General features: G+C 37.6%; 1 protein-coding gene across 4 annotated transcripts in view; it reads right to left on the bottom strand.

Moving 5' to 3' along the window:
* Window positions 1–15,418, bottom strand: part of ENC1 (ectodermal-neural cortex 1) — a 39,806-nt gene that overhangs the window by 19,781 nt on the left and 4,607 nt on the right. For all 4 annotated transcript variants that reach the window (XM_050716495.1, XM_050716496.1, XM_050716497.1 and 1 more), the window contains one exon: window positions 2,485–2,625. The gene's annotated coding sequence lies outside the window, so the exon portion shown is untranslated. The remainder of the gene's footprint in view (window positions 1–2,484; window positions 2,626–15,418) is intronic.

The following is a 15,418-nucleotide window of genomic DNA, read 5'->3' as shown; positions in this document are numbered from 1 at the left end:
CAGGACACCATTAGCCTTCTTTGCAGCACGTGCTGGCTCACGTAACTGCTGGCTCATGTCTTGTAGTCATGTTTTCCATTATCATATACATACATCTTAAAGCACTAGTTTCCAAACTACAGGCTGTGAGGTCATGGGAAGTGGTCCACAGAACCATAGTAAAATGTAAAGTTTATACTGTTTCCTATTCAAAAAGGTTGATGATAAGAATACACAAGAAATTTGGAAGCTCAATGCGGTTTGTCGGGGACCACTGCTTTAAAGAGACAGAGAGTACAGAATTTCCTGATTTTTATGAGTTTAGGACAGATCCAGACAAGTATTTTAAAGCAAGCTTGTTTGTGTAAGTATGGCTTTATTAATTTTCCTGCTGAACAATTCACCACAAACATCTGGAACAGCCTTATTAGTAGTTTTGAGGCCGCATTAATTCTGGATGTTCTTAAATAGCATTTTTTACTTAAGAACACTTAAGAAAGGAACACTTTTGAAGGCTCTTGGCAGAACATGAGAAGGTTAAAATAATCTGTTACCTAGTCTTATTCTGTGAAGCTTGATGATTGTGAGGACTAAGTAATCTGATTCCATACATTTTAACAGGATGAAATGTGTCCTATTGAGCTGGTATTTCTGTGGTTTAGATCAAACTTTTGAACATGTTGCCTACAGCAGGGGTTGTTTCCCAGGCATTCTTATATGCACAAGTAGCCTCAGCATCCTCATCAGCTTATGTCTGTTTAATGAGAAGGACTTAAAAGGACACATTTACTTGTTTTAAAAGACTTGTTTATGTACTCTCTCAAAGCATTTATATGAGACTTTATTGTTCTTGTGTACAAAGGAAACCAGTGAATTGTATGCTGCCACAGAGCCCATGTATTATACAAACACTTATAGGTTCTTTGTGAGGTTTAAATCCTTCATGGTGCTGGTTTGGTTTTTTTTTTAAGCAAGCCTTTGTAGAAGATGAATTTCCTGTTGGCGCAACGCAATGGTGGTACATTTAGATTTGCAGCAAAACCTTTTTTAAAAAAGGGAAAACTTAAGAGTGAAGAAAAACCTGCATCGTAATAGGCAAAACCTTGAAAGTTCCATGTTCAACAGTGAGGGGAAAACCTGATTTCTTAGCTGACTTGTTTTCCAAAAAGGCCTATTACCTCTCCACTCTAAATATTAATTTGGATGATTTAGTTAAGCCTGAAACAATTCGGAGGGCTTAAACTTGGAAGGATGCTTAGTGTGGGCAAAGCTTCAAAACTTTCTTAATACAATGCGGCGTTTACTCTGGTTATTGATTTGCATCTTCAAAGCTCTGCTTTATTTTAGGCTAATGGAGTTTAATTAGAGATCTGATTGCTGCTGAAAGTAGTAAAAATGAAACTGTTGGTGCTTTATTTGAGCTAAACATTTTCTGGCATTTTTCCCAACCTCCAGGACATGTCTGAACATGTTTCTATTTTCCTACCTGAAGAAGGAACACTTGGCATGTCAACATATGTATATTTTGGCTTTAAGAAAAGACAGTAGTTTGGAAATACAAAAGACAGCTTCTGCCTTTTGTAATAGGTCGTGCGTTAATATGTAAAAGAGGTAATACATTAAATTACGAAGAATTTGAAGTGCATAGTTGCAAGATAGCTAACTGATCACTTGGGCTTTCTTAAAGAATGTATTTAAGGTTTTAGTTAACAGGCAATTTCCTCTTCAGAATTTACTTTCCTCTGTATGTAAACTTGGAATTTTGCTCACATAGACTAACAAAGCCTGGTGATTTACCACATCCAAATAATTGATTGGAAGAAACATTGGGGTCTCTTTAAAGGATTAATGCAAACTCAGCTGTGGAAGCAATTTTATCCTGGCTATAAGATTAGAATATGCCTACTAGTGCATTTTCTAGATGGCTTTTAAATTCATTGCTTAATGCAATAAACTGCACATATCATAATAGATATTATAGAATAGGATAGAAAAATACTTGAAAAGCTTTGTCATATCATAACAAACAGAAGGAGGCAGGGGAAAACAGCTTTAAGACAGTGTTCCTCACATAGCAGTTGTCAAGCACCCATAAATGGATTTTGTAGTTCAAAAGTATTGGTTCAAAGTATCTAACCAGACATCTCTAAGTGTCCAATAGGTTGTGTAAAACGTCAGTATACCTACAATGGTATGCACAAAGCCCAGCCAGAACTTGTGTTTGTACATGTGTAGTGTTTGTACATGTGTAGTCTCATTTTCTCTGCTAGAAGCATAAAAATGAAAATTATGTAAGTACCTTAGATTATCAGTTTTATGAAAATTCATCAGATTTGGAAATCTGGCTTCAAAATTTCTCAAGCAAATTTTAGATATTCGTTGTTCATATGAAGATTGGACATATGTAAAAACCTCAATAACTGCTAACATGACTGCCAGATTTTCATGCAAATGAAAGCTTCGTGAATATGCAAACAGAGTCCTAAAATTTGCCTGGAGGATTACCTGAGCTCCTATGACTAAGATACTTCGGACACACCTTCTGTTTTTCTTCCACTCCAGTACACTTCAAACAGCTTTCTTTCTGCTGGGGTCACTGAGATTCCAGTATGCTAAATGAGGAGAAATCGTTGAGGTACAAAATATCTGAAAAAAATCATAAGTAATTTTAAGAGACATCATTGATTTTCCCAGACCACAATCTGATCAAAAGGAAAGAAAGAAAAGACTCTAAGAAAAATATGCATAGAATTTTCCGTTACTATTGACACAGCATATTCCATACAGTTCTTTTAAAATCAATAAATTATTTTAGGCTGCCTCTCAGAGAAGTTCTAGTGAAGATATACTTCTGCAAGAGAGCAGTGTTGTCAGAAAGAAACAGTTTTAAATTTTCTAGAGTTCCTACTTTTTATTTCCCTACAAATGACATTAAAGTGTGAAGTTCTGAAAGGTGCATTAAGTAATGAGGTGTGGTTTAGTTTTTCCGTGCTAATGCATCTCAAAAAATAGGCTATAGAAATGAAAATATATTTAAAATACAGGGCTCCCTGCCCATCCAAATATAAACCATAAAATTTTCGTCATTGATCTTCAGAATAAATTTAAAACAAGGACTAATCTTTAGACTTCTTAACCGTTTTTTTTTCCTTTTAGTGTATTCTAAATATTATCTCTCTATATATTCAATATGTTTTATCATACCCTAATGTATCTCTGTATGAAAAAGATCCAGTCTGGTTTTTTAAGGGACCTAAATAAAATAAAATAAAATAAAATAAAATAAAATAAAATAAATCCACCACAACAAGGTTTATAAGAAGAGGAAATCTCTTCAAACCTTCATGCTTCTCCAAGCATTAGATGGTCGTGGGTACTGCCCCACAACTACTATTGTGGAATTACCATTACATTCACACATTTACTTGCAAGATGTAATATTTTAGACACTGCTTTTTAAACTGTGGCAGTCATAAAGCCTGGGCTGTTCTGCAGCCATCCCTCCCTGTTCTTCTCCCTCTCCCTTGCAGTGAGGTGGCAGATGCCTGCCTCAAGTCACAGCCTCGGCAGGCTGGATGGGACACGGACACCCTCTCGTGGCTCCAGCTGGAAGACGAACACATTGGCACCGTTCAACACAAGAAACTGCCAAGAGCTTGTGGGAAATAATCTTAAACTCACCGTTAAGCAATCACTTGTTATCAACATAACTCAGAAGGTATCAGCTAAATTCTGGCTTTGCTGAAAACAATTGAGAGAAGATTGGAGACATGGTTTTGTCTCAGCATTTAATATAGAGCAGCGCAATTATGTTCAGTGAAGCAGATTTGCATTTATATATCCCAGGCTCACGGCTGTAAAACTAACTCTGCCCTTCCCTCTTTAAATAATTCCCTCCTCACTCCTTTATTATTACTTATTATACAATTACTTATTCTTTACAGATAAACACATTCTTAAGGAACTCATGACAGTGGTACTTTTTCCCTTCTTGTTTTCTACATATATTTATTTATCTTTGCACATTCCTATCTTGCTCCTTCTTGGGATGGTGCATTCAGACCATATCCTAGCTATTAATAACATATTTCTCACTGCTGCCTTCCTTGCTTAGCAGTACTTGTCCATGAAGGTAAAAGGAGCTGCAGAGAGGGGAGCCTGCCAATTGCACAGCCAAAATACACTCAGTCACGCCCTGGTAATGGACTGACTTTGGAATGACTGCACAGATTCCACCCCGATAGGTTTTGGTACCACACCCCCTATCTGATCCACTTATTTCAGTAAATTCGACAACCATGCAAAGGTACGTCTGACCTGTTAATGCCTGCAGGCACGGTTGTCCACTCTACCCCGATCTGAACCAACAGATTAACTCAAAGTTTCTGAAGTACGTTTTCTCAACATTATTAATTTAAGGCTAAAATCCAGCTACTGTGAATTGAATGCGAGCCTTGCCAGTGAATGCCGATGCCTCTGCTATTTTATTCCTTGGCTTCCTAAGCAGGAACTGCCAATCATGCTGGATTACACAGTAAAATTATTAGGCATCCAATCATAATTTCCGCAAAGTAGAGACAAGTTATCCTTTGCCGGCAACAGAATCAGGCGCCTTCAGCAAACCACCAAATTCCCTACATGTTTCTTTTGTTGGAAGACTCATTTCTAAATAACTTGACTTCAAACAATGACTTCTGAACTGATACACTAAAACATTATGCCATCAAGTACACGTAGCTTCAAACTCCTGTCTGCAAGCCCATTTTCTGCTTCTTTCAGGAGCTCAGTATTTGAGTTTCCTTCTGAACAGCAAAGCCTGTACACCAGACAACGGTAGATTCCATGTCATATTATTCTGCATAACTAATATGGAGTGTCAAGAAAATATAAGATAATAAATAAAAAATCCAGATCTCATTTTCATCAGAAAATCAAGTTGGGCTTTATAAAAAATGTGTAGTTATTACTTCAGACTCTTTGCCTAGAGGTATGTATTTTTGACTGAGGTGTCTTTTTTGTCTGACTATTTTTTAAACAAATAATAAATCTACATATGACAAAACGTATGACTAATCAAATTAGGCAATCTCCTTAAGTATTGGCACCTTGGCACAGCAGCTCTTGGCAGAACTGAAAGCAGTAGACAGGGTAATGGTTTTCAAGCTTCTTCCTCTCTTTGTTTGCCTTTTACCAGTTCCAAGAAGTACAGCCAAGGCAAAAGCCACCTCTAAACTTCTTTCTGCAGTGTTTACATTTCAGAGCTCTTAGGAGGAGAAAGCAGGAAAATGGCTGAACTTCAGCAACACAACATGTGAGTGGCACAGGTCTCCTTCACGAAGGGGTTTGCTTCAAAGCTATTTTGCACTATCAGCACAGGTTGAAGGATTACAGTTCTAAGCACTAGGTCCGATCTGATTGCATGTTCCCCCCAACCACTAACCACACAATTGACTTGAATGAAGCTGGCTTTTTGATCATTCTTCATCTGACCATGCACAGTGTTGGAAATGATGATAGAAAGAGGCATTAAATGAGTAAACACAATTCTTTCAGAAATAGCAGGAAGAACATTTACACAAAGCATCCTGGGTAATGTGAGTTACTAATTAGTACAAGAAGCAGGAGCTAAATAACACGATGTGACCACTTCTGCTGACAAATTAAACTACAAATACAATACACGCTGCATTACAGCTCACTGAACAAAAGAGATTACTTACAGACTGCCAAAAGAGAAAGCAACATCTGTTACAGAGGTCCATACAAAGAAAATATTACTGTTTAACTGCAATCAAAACCATTCCACAGCTCTTAAAATTCACAGTTCATTTAAAATGTATTGTATTTTATTTGAAACTTGATATTTTGTAAGGTTTTCTTTATCACTTAAAGAAAAACCTTTTCTCCAAAATACAATAAATCTTGAAATCACAATAAATCTTGAAATTCTTTCAACAGGTCTTACTCTGTACACGGAGCAATACTGTTCATAAATGCCTTTTAGTGATGTTGTGGTAGCTCTTTCAATCATGATTCAATGTTTACTTAAATCTGTCTTTGAGAGACTCCATAGTCACAGCCTTCAGATCATAACTCTCACGTTTCACATTGTACCGTAAGTGAAACTAGTGCAATAAATGAAACATTCACAGTACACATTAGTTTTTGGGGTGTATCAATAGCTACACAGATTATGCATTAAAGGATCATTTATTCATTTCATCAACACACAAAAAGTTTAAGTATTTCAAAGCTAAAGTTCTTCCTTATATACACACAGCACTTTTAATATAAAATTCATAAATTCCATGTTACTCTGCACTTTCTCATCAAAGTGATTAAATTAATTTTGAGAGCTGAGATTCATCTGACTATAGTATATCAAATTTTCTTTTTTTTGGTGTCAAAATCATAGAACATTGGCTGCAAAGGGTCTTTGAAGGTATCTAGTCTAACCTCCTGTTCAAAGGAGGGTTACTTTTGAAGTTAGATCAGGTTGCTCAGGGCCCTTTCCATGCAAATTTTGAAAATTGCCACGAATGGTGGATATTCACTTCCCTCAACCCACTGATAATGGTCTTGCTAGTATAGCTGAGGATATTGTTTGCCTTCACAGCTACAAGGTCACTTTGCTGACTTGGGTTCAACCTGCTGTTTGCCAAGACACCCAGTCCTTGTCGACAAAGATGATCTCTCACTAGTCAATACCCAGGTGGTACCAATGCATAGGAGGGGTTCTGTGCCAAGTGCAGAACTTTGTGTTTGTTGTTGTTGACATTCAAAATGTTCCTGCTTGTTCCATGGGTTCAAGGTTTCATGGAACACGTTGCCCAGGGAAGTCACCTTCCCTGGAGGTGTTTAAGGAAAGGGTAGATGTGGTACTTAGGGACGTGATTTAGTGGACAATATTGGTGGTAGGGTAACGGTTGGACTACATGACTTCAGAGGTCTTTTCCAGCTTTAATGACTCTATGTTTTTAAGATTCTATGGACTTGTACATGGCCAGCTTACTTGAGTATTTCCTAATTTGATCCTCCTCTGCTGTGGATAGTATCTCTTTCCCCAAAGGTTGCTAGTAATCAGAGAAACATGGAAGGCTTGGAAGAAGATTCTGCTGGTAGACTGAAATGAAGCAAGCATTGGGTGCCTCAGCCTCTTCCATGTCTTTCAATAGCATGTCACCTGCCTGATTCAGTAGCAGTCATTTTCCTTGGTCTTCCTTTTGCTGCCAGTGTACCTGCAGAAGCCCTCTTTGCATTTCACATGCCTCACCTACTTCAATACCAGCCAAACGCTGGTGTTGATAACGCCATCCCTGCATGTTTCTGTATTCCACCTCGACAGCATATCCTGTCTTCCACTTCCAGTATGTTTCCTTCCTGTGTTTGAGCTCAGTCACATGGTCCCTGTTTGACTACATTACTTTCCTACTGTGTGATTTGCACATTGGGATAATCTAATCAACCAATAAACGTCAGGCACAAGCAGACTGAGTCTTCTTGAAAACAGGGGGGTCAACATGTCTTATTTTTCCACAAAAAAAAAAAAAAAGATTCAGATCTGAGCTTTTAGAGAACTCTAGTATTTTGGCTTAGAATTAATTTTATTTTTCTGATGGAACCACTTCATCTTGTCCTGTATATTTAAATAATACATAATGGCAGAGACATTTTAATGCCTTAGCTCATCTCTGCCAGAGCTGTAGATTTCATATTAAGCCCACATGCAACCATTTACTTATTACTACAGTCAAGGACAAAAGCACTATGTGAATCTTGGACTTGAATATTAGGCCTTTTCCTCTAAGCCATGGTCTTCTTTTGCCTTACTCAATGATGTTACTGAACAAGCGTATATACCCACTCTACTCATTACAGACTCCAAATCAAAAAAGAAGGAGACACAAATCCATGGAGAGTTCTTAAAAGGAGAAGCCTGATGTCAAACCTAAATTGAAGGATGCCTGGTTGGAGGGACTGATGAAGAATATAGATAAAAAAGTAATCTAAGCACAGTATTCTGGGCCTCCTGAAGTTTAAGAGTACAGGGATTTAGAAGAACTATAAAAGAAAAAGCTGAAATAGTCAAGACAGGAAATGATTCAAGTATGAATAAGAATTTCAGCAGAGCCAGAACTGAAGCAAGGAAGAAGCCTGGCAGTGCTGTAGAGACTGTGAGAGATCAATGACACACAACCAAACTGTAAGGGGTGTTGTGGGCTGAAAAATCAGTTCAGTTCAGGCTCAAGAATTATTTCAAGATTTCTGGCCTTCGATACTGCAGAAGGTAATTATGTAAATTATTGCATTAGTTGGACTGCTCTTACAAAGTGAAAAAAAAAATCATTGTCAAGCTAGCATCCCTGCAATCTTTTCCTCCCCTTCAATAAAAGTTAAGGTAAGGGGAGATGTACTAGAAGTACTACAGTGGTATTCTAGTATTCTAGTATTGATACCTGTTCAAGGCTGGACTCAGCATACTTGCTTTAAAATAATCTGTAATATATATTTGGAAATACACATGCAGATGATTAATTTGTTTGTGAATAAAACAAACATTGCAGAATAAAAGAACAACTAAAGAAACTGTAAATGATTTGATATTGACAGCTCTTTTACCGGTGATGATCATGGAAAAGGACATGGAACAGAAGGATTACAGCAAACGCAGAATATTGTAGGAACATCTCATGAAGACAGACTCTAATGGGCTCAGTAGAAATCAGAACGGTAAATGAAAGTAAAACATGGGTGCCATTCCTGAAAAAGCAGGGATAATTCAGGCTGAAAATAGTAAAAAACTTAGATGAAGAAAAGGTGTAAAAGCACAGCTGCATACTTTTCAAGGCTGTTTAGAAAGTAACAATGACAAAAGCAAGATGGACAGAGTTCAGTGGAAGCCCTTCTCCACCCACTATACATTAAATTTACCTTACTTGAAAACGCCACGCAAGAGCATAAAAATGGAGACTGTGCAGCTGGCTTTTATGCAAAGCTGTTGTCTTAATTAGAAAATGTGAAAGTCTGATGAATAAACATAAAAGAATTATTATTTCATAGACCTGTACATTTAACAGAACACAGTCCTACAGAAGAAATAAACAGCTCCTAGATCAAAGGATTCATAGATCACCTTCACTGGAGGAATAAGTAGATATTTATTAGTTACTATTTTCTCTTTCTTTCTTTTTATTTTTTTTTTGAAGCTAGCTCACAATAAGTATACAGCTTAATGTCAATTTAAATTATATCTACAGTTTTCTGACAGATTCATTCGCTTTTTCAGGTTTATGTCTAACACACTGACAGTTTCTAATCAATAGGAGACAATTCCCTTTGTGAGTTATTAAAATATACCTTGCATTTAAATGCAATAAAAAGCATGACTGAACATGCCTCTGTTCCTCATAACACATAAATACCACATCTGGTCCATAAAAAACATGCATTATACAGAGGTTGTATGAATGCCAGACACATATTATTACATGGAACTGTTTTATCCATCTAGCCTAATTTCCAGATGTTTTATTACTTGTAGACAAGAGTATTGTCAAAACTGTTGCTGGAAGTCCATTTATTGCAAGAGGGCAAGGTACAGGGAGAGCAACTTAAGCTACAGGAAATGTTTGCGATACAGTTAATGGCAAATCATGTGACCGAATCATCAGTGCTATCATGTTTAAAGTGATGCACTTAAAAATTCAATTTCAGACTAAAATTTCGGTAGACTGCATTATAAATAGCCACTTATTCCTCCAGCAGTAAATGGCACATAATTGCAGGTAGTATTTACAAAAAAACAGAAGAAGCAACTAATGGAAATGAAATGGAAACTGTTAGTATAACAGGTACTGGCAACATTTCCACATATGGAACTGGCAACATATCAAGCAGTTGGCTAAAGATTCTGGATGTTCAGAATGAATATACTTTAATTCCTCTAATGTGGAATTGGGCTGTGGGCTTTTTTTTTTTTTCCTTTTTCCTTTTTTTCCTTTTTCTTTTCCCCTCCATAAGGAACAGATAAGTGTTTCCAAACTATATCTGAAATGCAAGTGACATTTCTCAAGGAACCACATGACATATGAGGACCTTTTTTTGGATCACCCACAAGAGTGAGGTGACTAATGCAACAGTAAGAACTGTGAATGCTGTGTAAAGATATTCATAGTATGAAGTAGAGGAGGGGATGAAAAGATGTAGGTGAGTACATAAAGTAAAGCAAAAGCAGCAGGCACTATATCATAAAAATGGTGTTTCACCAAGATGTCAGAAGAGACAGGACTAGGATTAGCTTGAGTACAGCATTGTAGAAATGAAAATGTTGTAAGAACGCCACTAGAAAGTACACACTAACACAAGGGTTGGACAGTAACCACTGGTTTTCTTTGTAATGAAAATATACCTCATTAAGTGCAGGATTTGGTTTAGCAAAGCACAAACTATACTGATATGTGAAAACTACCCATGAAAACATACTGATTTTTAGAATATTTAGAGTTTCGGTGGGACTTTTCTGATTTTACCTCTGAGAAAACTTAGAATGATTACAGTAAATTTGCTTTGGAATCCCATTCACAATAGCATCATATAACTTAATCTCATAACTTCTGTTTCTAAGAAGGAACATTGACCCCAGGATTTTTTTCTGTCCTGCAACATTTCCTATACTGTCATTGACAACCTAGATGTTCCTCTCCACAGTTCATTGTGGATTCTGTTTCAAATTATATACTACCTCTCACACCCTAACTGCTTTCTTAGTAAATCCTGAGCAGTAACATGTCCCTGTAAAAATAAATAAATAAATAAATAAATAATCTTAATGATAAGCTAAAGAGAGACATTCCTAATAGTTTCTCAGAGAAACCAACAGGCTATAATCTATTATTTTAGTTAATAATTCCAGTCTATAATTCCAGTTGAATGATTTATTTCATTACCTCTCTTCAGATTTACTAAATACTAACATTTCAAACAGATTTATACTATATCCACTAAAAACTTAGAAAACATTTCCAAATCATCTGAGATACATAAAGGCCGTAAAAAGGATTGTAAAGTCAATTTCAGTCCTATGAATATCATGACCCTGTATTTATCTGAAACCTAACGTTGACTATTAACATGTCCCAAGGCTTATACAGGATTAAAAAATGGGAAAGTATTAATCATGCTGTCCATAAAAAATACGATGGTTACTCCACCATCACTGATAGTTCCTCAGATACAAGTTAGGATGATCACCAATAACACACCCAACTTCTCAGGTTAAGGCCTGGCCTGCTACAGACATTATCCCTCTTTTCTGAAGACAAGCTCCAATGACTGCCTTATTGATTAGGATTTCAGCAGGCCCCTTAGACCAGTCAGACAGCTTGTGGTTCAGTGTACTTTCAACTATAAGACCGTGACATCTTAAATTATGGAATGAGTCTGTGCAACTGTGCACAGGAAACTGTCATTGGTAAACAGAAGATCCATCAGTGGAAGTGAATAGCCAGCTGAATGACATCTCAACGTGCCAAGTGGCCAAAGCCAGGAGATTTCTCACCTCCTTTCTCAAAAGGTTTATGTACAATGATTGAGATTACTGTGGTAAGGCTAAGGAGATAATTAATATTTCTCAATGTATGCATTAACCTGATCACTACTGCATGATTTCCACCCTTTCTCATTCCAACTGTTTGCTCTCTTATAGAAAATGGAAAGCATTCTCGACAGAGAGCATATCTGATTCTCTGTACAATTGCTCAGAGAGGATAGAGCACATAAAAGCCTCCTGTGTGTGAACAACACCAAAAAGAGAGAGACAATGCACTTGTACAGGATATTTTTCTTTCAGCACTGCACATCTTATGCAATGATTCTGTGCTGGAAACTTAACTGAATTGTTCCTATTTGGATCCCATAAAGAAACACCAATTAAATTAATCTTGGGGCTCTACATAACTCCTGCTATTGAGAGTAAAAACAACCCAGCTTCTCTGTGCTGCTAAATATTTGATCCTCTAGGGATCAAATCTGCCCTTTAGAATATGTCTGTACTGTATCTAACAGAATAAAATTAAACTTAACTGACTACAGCAATATAAACACATAATAGTGAGAGAATTCAAAACAAGCATTTTGTTACAAACATCACAAGACCTACATCTTTATGCTCAATATGGATTTTTTTCCAAAGCTACGAACATAAGGACTATAAAAACTAATAGTAGTGTTTATGTTAGGAGGTCTCCAAATACTTTGCAAAGGAGACAACTCTCCATATATAACATGCTAGCCAAAAACACGGTAATCAAGTCACAGAGATGGAACAACCCCAAGCTAAAACAGAACAGCTGCAAATTATATGGCAGGTAAAACTGGCCTCATCCTCAGGCTTTACAGTAATGCATTCACCTGTGTCCCACTATCATTTTCTTATTGAAAGCATCTGCAAGCTCTCAATACAATGCTCTTTTTTCCAAGAGAAAGAAAAGCATTGTTAAAAACAAAGCGGTATCCTCATTTTACCCCTCTGGGGATTTTTTCAATATACTGTTACCTATATTGTTGTCCAAAACATAGGTTATTCCTTTTGTGGTTCTCAAGAAATGCAAGGAAAAGAGAATATCCATCTATCTTTGATTTTCTGGACTAGAAAATATGTCTGTCTTGATGTACTCTGGGTCCAGTTTGCATACATGCTGTAATCCTAACACATGTTCTTGTTTCATTTTATAAGGACCAGTGGAAGAGTTTGTATTCACTGGCTTTTTTACTGCTCCATAAAGTATGCCTCTTCTGTAATCAAAGTTTGTGATAAAAAAGAAATGAGCCTAAGGAGGCTCATTTTTACCTCTTTCCTCTATATCCACTGTCCACTCCATCCTGCATTCAGGAGTCTGCATTTAACATTGCAAAACAAGGTTTTAGATTATTTTCTTCTTAATAGACTACTCTGCATGCAGCTCATTGCTTTTCAGCAATTTTAAAATTGCTGTTTTAATCCTGTTTTAAAATATGGAAAATCAGTAACAATTTGCCAGCACTAAAAAATGCACCAGACCTAGTTCAGCAAAGCACTGGAACATGTTAGTGGCAGGCTACACTACCTGAGATTTTGGACATACAGATAACACAAGCGTCACAACAAATTTCAGGAGCATCTCTGCCTTTCACCTTTTGCTAACCCCTTTCTGCCTAGGTGACCTGGCTGGTCTCGAGCCAGGATTTCGCTCATGTGACTTTAACTCACTGGGAAATCTGGAGTACTGAGTGACACAAAAACCCTTTTTCTTCTCTTCTGCCCTCTGTACAAGATTTACTCCCCTTCCAGGATGACAAAAATGCAGTAAAAGCTCTGTTCCATGTCCAGGTCAGCTGTTCCTGCATCCTATCTGTCCCAGCACAGCAAGGCATGGTCACAATGGAGCTGCATGGTCTCTCTGTCCAGCTGTAGCAGGGCAGAAAGGAGAGGCATAGCACAGCTAGGTGGCATAGAGCAGCTGAACCTACTTAAGGGTATCCAAGGAGGACAGAAGACAGTATCATTAGAGCACTGTACCTACTAGCTTGTGATATCACATCCATTTACCTCACTAATCAGTACATATATTTAATTTAACTGTAGAATATAATAATAGTTCTTCTGTAGTTGGCACTAAGCTATGGTGGCATTGATTATAGAGCACTGGCAGGAAAAGACGTTTTCCTCTGTGCAGGGTAGACTAACACCACAGCAGGTCAGCCATGGCTTACCTAGCCGAGCCTCAAAAACTCCCCAGATGAGATACTATGACCTCCATAGACAGCTTGCTCTAGTGCTGCCCCAGAGAGTTTATCAGCCTGTATTGATGCACAAAGCAATTCTACCCCTGCACCCTTCTCATTGGAGTTGCATACGTCTCATTGTCATTCCTCAATGACAAAATAGAGTAATATTTATTTTGCAACACAGCATAGAGGAACTCATCAAAGAAACTATGCACATGGAACTCAGGGGCAGTTTCTAATCAGCTATCAAAAGATGCAGACGATATTAATTGCTATTTTCATCATGCTGTAGTTTCACTTTAAAGGTATTGTCCCCAGGCATGACAGCCAAATGCTGATTCAGTGAAAGCACAGCACCACCTTCTGCTGAAGAGAAGGCTTCAGCAGGGAAGAACAGTTTTTCACATCTCGCCAGTTAATATTTCTACTTCTAAGGGAAAAAAATATGTTACCTCTCTGTACAGACCTCACTCTCTTTGACTATTAAAGAAGTCTCTAACATAAAACTTGCAAGAGTTCTATGCTTTGAGCACAGTGTGGAGACTGCTACTAGGTGTTTCTGGGCCAATTCTATAACTCTACCACATTCCTCTGACAAGTCGCTTCTCTAGGAAACATCTTTCAGAGCTTGTAAAAATGGGCAGTTTAAACTAATGCAGAACAATGGAGGCAAAAGGATCTGCAATATGTAATTTATTACAGTGATGCAACAGCAATGTGACTAAGATGTTCTGACATTAATTTAGCCTCAAATGTATAGTAGTTACGTTTGTATGGATCTGTCTTTTGTTCATAATAGATGAGCAGTTGTGCAGGTGCATTTCTGTACTGCTGCTCTTTCCTGATTCACCAGTCTGCTTCTGTGGAAGTGCTCTGCTGTGCTGAGATCTCAGAAGCCTGATGTCACCTGACTAAATGCTGCTGAGCACCCACATTTGGTCCAATTCCATCTTCACAGCTCAGGAGATATAGCATCTAGCCAGCAAATTCAACACCTGGTCTGTGTGCTATGTTGCTTTGTCATATTATCAGCTAGAGCTGTGCTGAGACCGCGGATTTTATTTCTCCCAGGTTGCAGCAAAGAGGCAGGATGCCCTAAATACTTAACATCAGGAATCTTTTGAGGACATTACTGTCTTTCACTGCTATCATAGCTGTCTTGTACAAACTAGTCATCCTCTCAGAGTCCTCTCTCCCCAACTGAGTTGCACCCTCTCTGTATATGTACAAAGAAGCTCCAACATGATAAGTTTTGCACTAAAAGACCTTTTAATAGCTCGTAGTTCTTTGACTGAAGGAATGCAGACGCAAGAAGATAAAAAGATAAGAAGCTGGAGTCTACTGTTCATATTTGTGAAGAATTCTGCCCAGAAGAGAGTCAAGTAGAACAATTGGAGCTTTTAAGGACAACTTTATTTAGTAGAAGGCCAGAACTAAGTAACTGGGCTGTGCTAAAAGATCTGGGGATCTCTAGGTATGGGTCCTAGAAGCATGAGAAGTTCTCCTTCTGCTTGAATAGTACTTATTCATGTCTGCTAAAAATAGTGACACCTTCTATTCCAGCAAATCCTCACCCCTTGTCCTACCTTGCTAAAACGTGTGTGTGGTGATGGACAATGACCTGAGCAAGCAACAACAGGTAATGATCCAGCACAAATCATTACTAAAGAACAGC

The sequence above is a fragment of the Cygnus atratus genome, chromosome Z, assembly GCF_013377495.2.
Source record: "Cygnus atratus isolate AKBS03 ecotype Queensland, Australia chromosome Z, CAtr_DNAZoo_HiC_assembly, whole genome shotgun sequence".
Taxonomy (NCBI): Eukaryota; Metazoa; Chordata; class Aves; order Anseriformes; family Anatidae; genus Cygnus; species Cygnus atratus.
Note: the sequence above shows the minus strand (reverse complement) of the source record. Positions and strands in the feature narration are given on the sequence as shown.